Source organism: Bactrocera oleae, chromosome 3 (genome assembly GCF_042242935.1).
Source record: "Bactrocera oleae isolate idBacOlea1 chromosome 3, idBacOlea1, whole genome shotgun sequence".
Taxonomy (NCBI): domain Eukaryota; kingdom Metazoa; phylum Arthropoda; class Insecta; order Diptera; family Tephritidae; genus Bactrocera; species Bactrocera oleae.
In genome coordinates, this window is record NC_091537.1 from 54315019 (window position 1) to 54329886 (window position 14868).

The following is a 14868-nucleotide window of genomic DNA, read 5'->3' on the forward strand; positions in this document are numbered from 1 at the left end:
CGATAAACTGCCAGAAGCAACTAGTTAACGAATTCGTAGTTGCCAGAATGTTTTAGACGCAATGTTTTGTTACAGATTTATTATATAAGGGCTGCCGGATTGTGCAGCAAAGACAGTTCTAGTTAGAGTGTTGTCGTGATAAGAAGATTTGAGACATAAGCAAGAAGTTGTAAGCTCAAATAACGAGCAATAAGTGTTAAGTTGTTGGAATTAGAAATAAAGATAAGTGTGTAGCCATTAAATTGGGACTTTTATTTAACAATCCAGTGATCGAACTCAAGAGTGAGTTACAGGTAGACGATTTATCGAGAAATCCGTTACAATATGTATATTTATGACTATATATTGTGACGAACATGAATGATATAACAAACTCGAATCAACGATAAATTGCCAGAAGCAACTAGACAGTAAATTCCTAGTTGCCAGAATGCTCTTGAGGCAAAGTTTTGTTAAAGATCTACTATATAAGGGCTGTCGGCTAATGCAGCAAACACAGTTCTAGAAGTTGTAAGATCGAATAAATTTATTGGAATAAGAAAAAAAGATAAAAGTATAGCATTAAATTGGGACTTGAATTTAACAATCCAATTATCGAGCTCAAGAGTGAGTTACAAGGTAAACGATTTATCGAGAAATCCCAAAGAGGAAATTGTTTTAATATGGCAGAGTTTGACGATTTGAAGATTCCACAACTGAAAAAGGAGTAGGAAAACGTGGTTCGATGACAAATGGAGTAAAGTCGGAATTACACTCACGTTTGCGAGAGGCCATGGAAGCGGAAAACATTGATGTTGATGAGTATGTGTTTCAGTTGGAGTTAGAGGAAGAGACTACGAAGATAGAAGCAAAAGTAGAGGCTCAATGCTCGTCAAAGGTTGTGGACATGAACATGGTTTTTGCTGCAATATCGCGGATGTCAACGCAAATGTCGACAAAATTTTAAGAGTTCGCAGCGCAAGATGCACGTATATCAGCACATGTACATAGTGCTTCCCGAATATATGACACCTCTATTACGTATCTATTATAACGCGATAGTAATTGCCGTTTAGCAAGATTATGCCAAAATTTTCGTTATGTGTAGACACCGACTTTCGTATCCCCGCAAGACGGAGGTGTTGTGATGGTGTAGTGATAAGTAATATTGCTTTTGTTGTAAAATCTTCAATACAGCTATAACTTCCGGTTTATCTGAAGATGGCTACAAAAATTTAAGTCATATAGGTGATATGCTTAAATCACCTGAGACATCACGAGACCATGTAAAAGCAGTAAAATCTTGGGTAGAACTTTCACGTAGGCTCAAATCGTGTCATACGCCGTGTCCCAGAGGATAATTAAATCAGAAATAGAACACTGGAATAGAATATTGTTACGAATTGGTTCAATCATCAAAATGTTGGCTAAAAATAGCTTGGCTTTTCAAGGTATTTATGATAGTCTGTATCAACATAACAATGGTAATTTTTTAATACTAGTAGAGTTGTTAGCCGAATTTGATCCCGCTATGCAGGAACATGTACGCAGAGTTTTGAAAAAAGAGGAGAAACAAGCAACCTACTTAAGTAAAACAATTCAAAATGAGTTTATTAATACAATTTCAGACGGCATAAAAAAACATTATATTATGGAAGCTATCATTACGTCGAAATATTATTCTATTATTTTAGATCGTACTCCAGACGCTAGTAAAACTGAGCAGATGACCATGATAATTAGGTACCTTTTATATTATTCAATCACAAGACCATTCAAGAACATTCAGAAATTGTAATAAATGAAAGTTTTTTTGGATTTATACCAATCGAGAAATCAACAGGTCTGGCCCTAACAGAAATTATCGTAGAACAATGACCAGCACTTGGATAAGAGGGCAAGGGTACGATAATGGATCTAATATGAAAGGTATTGAAAGTGGAGTTAAAGCCAGGATTAAAAGAACCAATCCACGGGCATTGGTGATTCTTTGCAGTAGACATTCTTTAAATTTAGTGGTAAACGACATGGCAAAGTCCTCACTGGAAACTACAATTGTTTTTAATTCTGTGCAAAAAATAATTGTTATTTTTCACTTTAAGATAAAGGTGGTCAATTCTTTTGAAGAATGCATAAGGTATTACTCTAATACTATGTTCGCACCGACACAAAATTCGTGTTTTCCTAGACAAAAGAGGTTTTCAGGCGAAAACTTGTGTTTTCATCCATACAAAATCTGTCAAACGAAAACACAGTTTTCGCTGAAAACCCTTTAAAAACTTACATTCCACTCATTATAATCGGCGCCTGCTCTAGTTTAATCGATATTATTAGAAGACATATTTTGCGAGCCCTAAATGTCAGGTGACATTTTGATTACATTCCATAATTGGTACCCTACAAGAAACTGCTGATGGGTTCGCCAATACACTCACATTTGATATGTCAGTACTTTTTAAATTCAGAACTATTCACTGATTGGAGAAAGACGTACGCAGAGCTATTGAGAGGGGGAGATGGCATCAAGTGAAAATTAATTTTTGTATTTTAATATTTTATTATATTTTTTCTTGCATTCCTTTTTATATTTAAGTATATTATTATAACTAATTTTGATTAAAAGTTTGAAAGTTATTAAAGAAATAAAAATTTTCTAATCTACTGCGCAAAAGAACTTTTCACTTCTGATAGCATTTCAGTCATTACTGACAATTTTCAGCTATGACGGATTTATGGTCAGCAATGACTCAGAAAAAGACATCAGAGTGAGCAGTATAGATATATAGTGACCGTCACTGTTCTTGTAGGGTACATAACAAATGTAAACAAATAGATGTGTGAACTGTCAATGAAAACTCATCGAAAACACACAATGCCGGTCAGAACGACTTTGGTTCCACAATCCACAAATTATGTTTTCAAGAGGATTTCAATTCGGTGCGAACATAGTATTAGTAAATTAATGCAAAGTAAAGATTCTAATTCTTAAAAATACAAAAGATTGCTTTGAAAACTCATGTTCAGACAAGTATTTTACTCAAGTTCTTGAAGACGCCAAAGCCTTAGCTTCTGAAATTGATTGCGAGGTGTTAGACTTTGAAAATGTGGCTAGACCTGGTGCACGATCCAAGAAAAAGCATTTAACTTATGAGTGTGTTGAACCAATCATTGAGCACCGTCAAAAATATAAAATTGAAGTATTTTTTCACATTATAGATACAGCCATAAATTCTTTATAATTAAGATTTTCCCTGATATTGACCATAATAAACAATTAAACAGTTTGGTCCTTATCTTTTTAACTTCTGAAACGATTTTGATGAAAAATGTTTATTGTTCCTTTAGTTAAAGGGCAACGCTAGTAATACATAGGCTTTTCTGTAGTTTCCAATTGAATGGGATAAACCTTAGGTGAGAGAGAGAAAAACTACCGACCTTCTAAACATATTGTAATATAAACATGCCAAAATAAGAAAAACCAATATACTGTGACGAACACGGATGATAGAACAAAATCGAATCAACGATAAACTGCCAGAAGCAACTAGTTAGCGAATTCGTAGTTGCCAAAATGTTCTAGAAGCAATGTTTTGTTACAGATTTACTATATAAGGGCTGCCAGATTGTGCAGCAAACACAGTTCTAGTTAGAGTGTTGTCGTGTTAAGAGCAATCAAGCTATAAGCAAGAAGTTGTAAGCTCGAATAACGAGCAATAAGTGTTAAGTTGTTGGAATTAGAAATAAAGATAAGTGTGTATCCATTAAATTGGGACTTTTATTTAACAACCCAGTGATAGAACTCAAGAGTGAGTTACAGGTAGACGATTTATCGAGAAATCCGTTACAATACAATTTACTACTTAAGAAGAATAAAAAAAGTGTAATTTCACTAAAAAGAGGGATAAAGGGACACTTATTCCAGTGTGAGAGCGCTTCAAAATTAGCGTCTTTTATAACATTTTGCATTGTAGCCAGATCAGTCAAAATAAAAATTGTTGGGCATTTAAACTAAAACACCCAACATTTATTAAGATTAAAATTATTATATATATATCCGATTAACACATGGAGGAACTATTCAAATCCTTTTTTGTGATTTTGTGATATTTTAAAACAACTGGTTTTTGAACTTTCGATAGTTGAGAGAGTTGAGCATCCCTTCATCTCTGCTAAAAATTTGGCTTTTAGAGAGGTGAGTTCTTCATTTTATAAATATGTTGTAAAACTAATTATAATTATATTGTAAGAATAATTTGTTTAACTTTATACATAGAAAAACGCGACACAAAACCGATCAGTAAGGTACGCATTGTGGTATGTGTTTTGTTTTTATAACCAAAACTTGTGTTCCAGAAAATTTGCAGCATTGCGGAAAAATTGCATTCCTAGAATAAAACCAATTCAGGTGAGTAAATTATTAATTAGTAATTTTAAAAAGTGAACAAATATAGTTAGTTAACTAATATTTAATATAAGAAATTATGTTTTAGATAGATAAAAATGCAATTTTAACATAATTATGTTGGAGGTTCAAGACGATACATGGATTTTGATTGGTATTGGTATACCATCGTTTGTTGGAGAGATTTTGCCTCATTTTCACTCATAATTTGTAAACGTTACAAAGAACGATTTGTGGAGCATCGACAGATTCTATTGCAAGATTTTGTATATTGGGCTTGTCGTCATCCGGTACTGTGACAATGCGAAGTGTGGCATCATTTTTTGACCTGCTACTATGACAAGATGTTGAAATCAAGCATAAGGAAAGCCGAACATTACACATATGTAGGAGTCTCTTATTGTTGGGCCATATCTCTTAGCATTATCTTAAAAACAACACCGTTATTGGAAAGTGTTGGGCGTAAAGTTCGCCTCGGATCGGAAAGTTAAACCATAAATTGGACTCGATACCATTCACAGACCGTTTTTAGTTCTACAGTCAATACGACACGAAAGTAAGTCTCTTTTTAGTTACATATGCCTAAGGAATGAAAGAACCTTGTGCCTAGCTTGAAGATACCCAAAAGCCAATATTTCAGTATCTCCTAACTGGTATTAGAGTAATTAATCTAATTGCTACCTCGCTTGTCAATCTCGTTCATAAATGGCTTCATTTTCTATGTATTTTTTATTTCAGAGGCGTCCTGAACAGTTTTCCTGACATTATTTCAACACGAATGCGATTGGTTAACATCTATGCAAAAGATGAGCAATGACCAGATGACCGATGTGAATCGTCACACCAATGTTAGTTCCTATGCTGTAATAGCTGAAATGTAGGATTTTAAACAAAATTATGTTTCACAAATGAAACCGGCGCTTAAAGCTTTTATAGTCGAGTTTTTGGCAAGAAACCTGCGAAGAAATAATGTATGACATGGTGTATAATCGTGATGAAAGGGCCGAATCATATTGTTTAAATAGATACACAATTTATGGAGGATCACACACCACTGATTTATAATTAAAGTTGTTTGATTTTTAAGAAAAACTCAGTATCGCGATATATTTTATACAAGTAATAAGTTTTGATTTATTCCGTCATATAAGAACAGTGTTTTATAATAATTCTTCCGGATAGAGTGGTGTGTACATGCAGAGGGAGACTAAAATCATTTAACCAGATATTTTGTATGCATGTAGCTTTATAATTGTAGTATATATAAATATATTGTTAAATGTACTTCTTTAAGTATACAATTTAAGTGTTAATACTTATATTTAACCTATATACATATGTGTAACATAGTATATATCAATATGTACACGTTTAAGATATTTGAATAATTAGTTAGTAATAAGATAGTAAGTAAATACGTTTTTCAATAAAATAAAGACAAAGAATATAAAAAAATATTGAATTTTATTTAACAAAATTGGAATTGGTTATGTCAACAAGAAGGTAACCGATAAGCTAAAATACGAATTTGTTAAAAGAAACAAACAGGTAATAAATTATGTAACAAATCGAGGCAACAGTTATGCTTGTTAAAGCCAACAAATAGATAACAAATACGCTAACAAGTTTTTATGTTAAAGGTAACAAACTGCTAATCAAAACGATATCACTAACCGAAATTTTGGGAACAAATACTTCTGTTATGGATAACACATAGGTAACATATTCTCTAACAAAAGAATTTATTACCTTCAACAGACTGTAAACAGATTTGATAAACAATGTATGTCATTCTGTAGCGGCCTTTACACGGTCATTTTTGTATGCAAACATGGTATGATGCAAAAAAAACTGGTTTTCGTTTAAACGGTCGAACATGCAATCATACTTTGTTTCTCTGTTATTTGTGGACGAAGCAACATGGCACGTGCATTAGTTGCAGCACTTCTAATTGATATTTTAGAAGAAGACGAAGTAGAACAAAAAAAGCAAAAAAGACAGAGAAAAACTTGGGTAAAGGAATGGCGATCAAGAAGACCAGTTTTTTCACATATAACTTTGTTAAAGGTACTTGAACAGTCCAGCCCGGCGGACTACGAAAATTTTCTCAGAATGGATCCTTCTGTATATAGGGAACTTTTGGAAAAAGTAACACCTTATATAGAAAAAAAAAAATATACTGCGTGCATTAGCCCTTTTAAACAAATACTCTTTCGAATCCCAAAAATATGGAGTAAAGAAATTATGAATTTTTGATACCTAAATATTAGGAAATTCCTGTTAAAGAATTTGCAGAACAAAAGGTGCGAAGAAAATTACTATAATTACGAGGTAGGATTAAATATTCTCTGAAAAAATGTTTAATTTTTGGTTTCATTATTTTAAAAAATAACTGATTTGTTTTGTAGTAACAGTATTAAATTTAAAAACAAATCTTTTGTTGTCTTGTGTTTTGTTTTTTATACGTACCGTATGAACTTTAATTTAAATTTTATGAACCGATTGACCATAATAAACAATTAAACAGTTTGGTCCTAATCTTTTTAACTTCTGAAACGATTTTGATGAAAAATGTTTATTGTTCCTTTAGTTAAAGGGCAACATTAGTAATACATAGGCTTTTCTGCAATTTCTAATTGAATGGGAGAAACCTTAGGTGAGAGAGAGAAAAACTACCGACATTCTAAACATATTGTAATATAAACATGCCAAAATAAGAAAAACGAATATACAATTTACTACTCAAGAAGAATAAAATAAGCGTAATTTCACTAAAAACAGGGATAAAGGGACGCTTATTCCAGTGTGAGAGCGCTTCAAAATTAGCGTCTTTTATAACATTTTGCATGTTAGCCAGATCAGTCAAAATAAAAATTGTTGGGCATTTAAACTAAAACACCCAACATTTATTAAGATTAAAATTGTTATATATATATCCGATTAACACATGGAGGAACCATTTAAATCCTTTTTTGTGATTTTGTGATATTTTAAAACAACCGGTTTTTGAACATTCAATAGTTGAGAGAGTTGAGCATTCCTTCATCTCTGCTACAAATTTGGCTTTTAGAGAGGTGAGTTCTTCTTTTTATAAATATGTTGTAAAATTAATTATATTTATATTGTAAAATTAATTTGTTTTACTTTATACATAGAAAAACGCGACACAAAACCGATCAATAAGGTACGCCATGTGATATGTGTTTTGTTTTTATAACCAAAACTTTTATTTTTTGCAGCATTGCGGAAAAATTGCATTCCTAGAATAAAACCAATTCAGGTGAGTAAATTATTAATTAATAACTTTAAAAAGTGAACAAATTATGTTTTAAATTGATAAAAATGCAATTTAAAAATAATTATGTTGGAGGTTCAAGACGATACATGGATTTTGATTGGTATTGGTATACCATCGTTTGTTAGAGAGATTTTGCCTCATTTTCACTCATAATTTGTAAACGTTACAAAGAACGATTGGTGGAGCATCGACAGATTCTATTGCAAGATTTTGTATATTGGGCTTGTCGTCATCCGGTATTGTGACAATGCGAACTGTGGCATCATTTTTTGACCTGCTACTGTGACAAGATGTTGAAATCAAGCATAAGGAAAGCCAAACGTGACACATATGTAGGAGTCTCTTATTGTTGGGCCATATCTCTTAGCATTATCTAATGACACGGCGCAACGTTATGAAACACAATGTAAAAAATAACTGCAACGTATTGGTGATGGCAGGTCGGACCTGGCAAAGGCCTTAAATAGAGACGAGCGTCGTGCACCCTTAAAAACAACACCGTTATCGGAAAGTGTTGGGCGTAAAGTTCGCCTCGGATCGGAAAGTTAAACCATAAATTGGACTCGACACCATTCACAGACCGTTTTTAGTTCTACAGTCAATACGAAACGAGAGTCAGTCTCATTTTAGTTACATATGCCTAAGGAATGAAAGAACCTTGTGCCTAGCTTGAAGATACCCAAAAGCCAATATTTCAGTATCTACTAACTGGTACTAGAGTAATTAATCTAATTGCTGCCTCGCTTGTCAATCTCGTTCATAAATAGTTTCATTTTCTATGTATTTTTTATTTTTATTTCAGAGGCGTCCTGAACAGTTTTCCTGACATTATTTCAACACGAATGCGATTGGTTAACATCTATGCAAAAGATGAGCAATGACCAGATGACCGATGTGAATCGTCGCACCAATGTTAGTTCCTATGCAGTAATAGCTGAAATAGTATGAAAGTAGGATTTTAAACAAAATCACGTTACACAAATGAAACCGGCGCTTAAATCTTTTATAGTCGAGTTTTTGGCAAGAAACCTGCGAAGTAATAATGTATGACATGGTGTATAATCGTGATGAAGGGGCCGAATCATATTGTTTAAATAGATACACAATTTATGGAGGATCACACACCACTGATTTATAATTAAAGTTGTTTGATTTTTAAGAAAAACTCAGTATCGCGATATATTTTATACAAGTAATAAGTTTTGATTTATTCCGTCATATAAGAACAGTGTTTTATAATAATTCTTCCGGATAGAGTGGTGTGTACATGCAGAGGGAGACTAAAATCATTTAACCAGATATTTTGTATGCATGTAGCTTTATAATTGTAGTATATATAAATATATTGTTAAATGTACTTCTTTAAGTATACAATTTAAGTGTTAATACTTATATTTAACCTATATACATATGTGTAACATAGTATATATCAATATATACACATTTAAGATATTCATTAATTTGAATAATCAGTTAGTAATAAGACAGTAAGTAAATACGTTTTTCAATAAAAGAAAAACAAATAATATAAAAAAAATATTGAATTTTATTTAACAAAATTGGAATTGGTTATGTCAACAAGAAGGTAACCGATAAGCTAAAATACGAATTTGTTAAAAGAAACAAATAGGTAATAAATTATGTAACAAATCGAGGCAACAGTTATGCTTGTTAAAGCCAACAAATATATAACAAATACGCTAATAAGTTTATATGTTAAAGGTAACAAACTGCTAATCAAAACGATATCACTAACCGAAATTTTGGGAACAAATACTTCTGTTATGGATAACACATAGGTAACCTATTCTCTAACAAAAGAATTTATTACCTTCAACAGACTGTAAACAGATTTGATAACCAATGTATGCCATTCTGTTACCCAAAAAATAACAAACGCATATAAAAGGTAACTTAGAACGAAACTACATGACATAATAACGATTGGATAGAGCGAGAGAACTATTGAACACTCTCTGTGAACAATACCAAGTCGCGAACACGTTTGCTAGTAGATATCCGCTTGTAGGGATGCATTTGAAGACGACTTCATTATATTTAAACGCGATCCAGGATCGCCATATCATAAAATATTTTGAAATGCGGATCGCGGATAGTGGATCGCGCGTTAAACATTAAATATTGATCGCGACATCAACGACATTTTGTATGTAAATTCACGATACGACGGAACAAATTATTATTTATAATAAAAAGACATGCTAATTTTCTCAAAATTTTTTTTAAATTTATATTTACACATATAAAATTTTTTTAGTATTTTCTAAGATCCGTGGAATTCTTTACAATGGTTGCAACATTTTTTTATTATCGAGCGCTGTCTTTGAATGTTTTTCTTCAAAACCTTAAAAACTTTTCTTCAGTTTTCTTTCGACAATTCATCAAAAACCCGGATAAAATTAAACAAATACTAAGCAAAAATATTTTTAACACACTGGTTTTAACAATTGGATTTATTTCGAATAAATACTGACGAGATATTTATTAAACGTGTAGCATTCACTCGTGATCCATCAATCATCAATTATGATCACGATCCAAATACAACATTAAATATTGAACGTGTGATAGCGCCAATCAGTCGGCTTTGGTAATAATTTGTGACGAATCCGGATGATAGAACAAAATCGAATCAACGATAAACTGCCAGAAGCAACTAGTTAGCGAATTCATAGTTGCCAGAATGTTCTAGAAGCAATGTTTTATTACAGATTTACTATATAAGGGCTGCCGGACTGTGCAGCAAAGACAGTTCTAGTTAGAATGTTGTCGTGATAAGAACAATTGAGACATAAGCAAGAAGTTGTAAGCTCAAATAACGAGCAATAAGTGTTAAGTTGTAGGAATTAGAAAAAAAGATAAATGTATAGCATTAAATTGGGACTTTTATTTAACAATCCAGTGATCGAACTTAAGAGTGAGTTACAGGTAGACAATTTATCGAGAAATCCGTTACAATATGTATATCTATGACTATATATTGTGACGAACATGAATGATATAACAAAATCGAATCAACGATAAATTGCCAGAAGTAACTAGACAGTTAATTCCTAGTTGCCAGAATGCTCTTGAGGCAAAGTTTTGTTAAAGATCTACTATAAAAGGGCTGCCGGATTGTGCAGCAAAGACAGTTCTAGTTAGAGTGTTGTCGTGATAAGAAGAATTGAGACATAAGCAAGAAGTTGTAAGCTCAAATAACGAGCAATAAGTGTTAAGTTGTTGGAATTAGAAAAAAGATAAATGTATAGCATTAAATTGGGACTTTTATTTAACAATCCAGTGATCGAACTCAAGAGTGAGTTACAAGTAGACAATTTATCGAGAAATCCGTTACAATATGTATATCTATGACTATATATTGTGACGAACATGAATGATATAACAAAATCGAATCAACGATAAATTGCCAGAAGCAACTAGACAGTTAATTCCTAGTTGCCAGAATGGTTTTGAGGCAAAGTTTTGTTCAAGATCTACTATATAAGGGCTGTAGGATTATGCAGCAAACAGAGTTCTAGAAGTTGTAAGATCGAATAAATTTATTGGAATAAGAAAAAAAGATAAATGTATAGCATTAATTTGAGACTTGAATTTAACAATCCAACTATCGAACTTAAGAGTGAGTTACAAGGTAAACGATTTATCGAGAAATCCCAAAGAGGGAATTGTTTTAAAATGGCAGAGTTTGACGATTTGAAGATTCCACAACTGAAAAAGGAGTAGGAAAAACGTGGTTCGGTGACAAATGGAGTAAAGTCGGATTTACAATCACGTTTGCGGGAGGCCATGGAAGCGGAAAACATTGGTGTTGACGATTATGTGTTTCAGTTGGAGTTGGTGGAAGAGACTACGAAGATAGAAGCAAAAGAAGAGGCTCAATGCTCGTCAAAGGTTGTGGACATGAACATGGTTTTTGCTGCAATATCGCGGATGTCAACGCAAATGTCGACAAAATTTTAAGAGTTCGCAGCGCAAGATGCACGTATATCAGCACATGTACATAGTGCTTCCCGAATATATGACACCTCTATTACGTATCTATTATAACGCGATAGTAATTGCCGTTTAGCAAGATTATGCCAAAATTTTCGTTACGAGTAGACACCGACTTTCGTATCCCTGCAAGACGGAGGTGTTGTGATGGTGTAGTGATAAGTTCTGAACTCTAAGCTCCGAAATTTCTCGGATAATATTTTATATTACGGATATTACTCAAAAGCAAGTTTTAAAAATATATTGAAAAGTACTTGATACTTATCAATGTCGATAGTTTAGTATCGATCCTTTTCCCAGTACCTATAAATCTGATACGATACTGGTATCGAGTGAAGTGTCGATACTTTTGAAATTTTGTGGAACACTGAGAAGAGGAAATACCTAAAGGGGAAATAAGGAACTAACTAGACTAGAACTTAGAAATTAGGATACAAAAAAATCATCCGAATTTTCTGCCGATTTCACATTTCTGAACTGGCAACTCTCAGTCTATTTTATGTTTGAGCGGATTTCCCCACATACAACACAACAAGACATTTTAGAAAAATTCCTTAAACATAATATATAAGCAAACAATTAAACTAATTTTTCATTACTTATTTAACAGACACCTAGTAAAAATGTTCTGCCCTAGAGACAAATTTTCGTCATATTCGAGAACAATGTAGCAGTTAATAACTGATACAGAATTAAAAGGTTTAATACATTTAAGTGATATATATGCTAAGCCTACAAGTTGGTTCTATTCTTAAATTTAAAAGTGACATGCTTTTATGCGGAAAATTAATCATATAAATATTGAAGCGTAATATTGAACACACCTAATTTGATATTGACCGCAAGATATGTTAAAAATTTTTTAAGAGGTATGTAAATTTATTTCATATAATTTTTTTACCGTACAGGAAGGCTGACGCTAGATCACGCTTGTCGAGACACCAATATAAAAAACGAAGACTTGAAAAAGACCCAGAGCGACAAAAGCAAGCAGGGGCATTAGAGTCCATTTTGAAGAAAGGTGATCTAAACAGACCATCATCACCCATACCAGAAACCGGAGCTATAGCTCAAATTCCACTTAAACCTCGAGAAGAACATACGTCCGACTCCAACATAATCTGTGAACCTGGTGCTTCTACTTCTAGGTCAAGCGCTATTACAGGTGAAAGTGTTATTACAGGGGAGGAGGCTATGACAGGTGAAACTGCTATTGTAGGTGAAGGTGCTATTGCAAGTCCAAGTGTTTCTACAGAGTTAACATCTATTGTAGACGTCGACCCAGCTACGTGGCCCAATAGATTAACATACACAGAAATAATATATTTGGTAAATAGGTTCTTCAGACCCACTGTATGAATTTCAATTTCCACAAGATACCAATGGTCGGAGATTTACTTCGAGATACTATTAGAGAAAGGTTAATAACGGTGAAGAAATTTTAAGAGATTGGCTTGCATATTCTGTGGCAAAAAATTTATTGCATTGCTTTTGTTGTAAAATCTTCAATACAACTATAACTTCCGGTCTATCTGAAGATGGCTACAAAAATTGAAGTCATATAGGTGATATGCTTAAATCTCCTGAGACATCACGAGACCATGTAAAAGCAGTAAAATCTTGGGTAGAACTTTCACGTAGGCTCAAATCGTGTCGTACGCCGTGTCCCAGAGGCTAATTAAATCAGAAATAGAACACTGGAATAGAATATTGTTACGAATTGGTTCAATTATCAAAATGTTGGCTAAAAATAGCTTGGCTTTTCAAGGTATTTATGATAGTCTGTATCAACATAACAATGGTAATTTTTTAATACTAGTAGAGTTGTTAGCCGAATTTGATCCCGTTATGCAGGAACATGTACGCAGAGTTTTGAAAAAAGAGGAGAAACAAGCAACCTACTTAAGTAAAACAATTCAAAATTAGTTTATTAATACAATTTCAGACGGCATAAAAAAACATTATATTATGGAAGCTATCATTACGTCGAAATATTACTCTATTATTTTAGATCGTACTCCAGACGCTAGTAAAACTGAGCAGATGACCATGATAATTAGGTACCTTTTATATTATTCAATCACAAGACCATTCCAGAACATTCAGAAATTGTAATAAATGAAAGTTTTTTAGGGTTTATACCAATCGAGAAATCAACAGGTCTGGCCCTAACAAAAATTATCGTAGAACAATTATCAGCACTTGGATAAGAGGGCAAGGGTACGATAATGGATCTAATATGAAAGGTATTGAAAGTGGAGTTAAAGCCAGGATTAAAAGAACCAATCCACGGGCATTGGTGGTTCTTTGCAGTAGTCATTCTTTAAATTTAGTGGTAAACGACATGGCAAAGTCCTCACTGGAAACTACAATTGTTTTTAATACTGTGCAAAAAATAATTGTTATTTTTCACTTTAAGATAAAGGTGGTCAATTCTTTTGAAGAATGCAAAAGGTATTACTCTAATACTATGTTCGCACCGACACAAAATTCGTGTTTTCATAGACAAAAGAGGTTTTCACGCGAAAACTTGTGTTTTCATCCATACAAAATCTGTCAAACGAAAACACAGTTTTCGCTGAAAACCCTTTGAAAATTTACATTCCACTCATTATAATCGGCGCCTGCTCTAGTTTAATCGATATTATTAGAAGACATATTTTGCGAGCCCTAAATGTCAGTTGACAATTTGATTACATTCCATAATTGGTACCCTACAAGAAACTGCTGATGGGTTCGCCAATACACTCACATTTGATATGTCACTACTTTTTAAATTCAGAACTATTCACTGATTGGAGAAAGACGTACGCAGAGCTATTGATAGATGGAGATGGCATCAAGTGAAAATTAATTTTTATATTTTCATATTTTATTATATTTTTTCTTGCATTCCTTTTTAAATTAAGTATATTATTATAACTAATTTTGATTAAAAGTTTGAAATTTATTAAAGAAATAAAAATTATATTATCTACTGCGCAAAAGAATTTTTCACTTCTGATAGCATTTCAGTCATTACTGACAATTTTCAGCTATGACGGATTGATGGTCAGCAATGACTCAGAAAAAGACATCAGAGTGAGCAGTATAGATATATAGTGAATCAATTGCGAATACCCATGTGTTAAAGAGAGATGCAAACTCACACACATACGTTTGTTTACATCAC

At 32.8% G+C, this 14868-nt stretch overlaps 2 long non-coding RNA genes across 2 annotated transcripts; both read left to right on the forward strand.

Annotated features, from left to right (window-relative positions):
* The first annotated feature begins 3636 nt into the window (after positions 1-3636).
* On the forward strand, positions 3637-5674 carry LOC118681955 (uncharacterized). Its single transcript, XR_011395295.1, has 4 exons — positions 3637-4171; positions 4253-4384; positions 4470-4937; positions 5120-5674. It is a non-coding gene; the product is annotated as an uncharacterized lncRNA (long non-coding RNA).
* Positions 5675-6898: 1224 nt separating this feature from the next.
* On the forward strand, positions 6899-9045 carry LOC138856201 (uncharacterized). Its single transcript, XR_011395296.1, has 3 exons — positions 6899-7455; positions 7537-7661; positions 8482-9045. It is a non-coding gene; the product is annotated as an uncharacterized lncRNA (long non-coding RNA).
* Positions 9046-14868: the final 5823 nt, after the last annotated feature.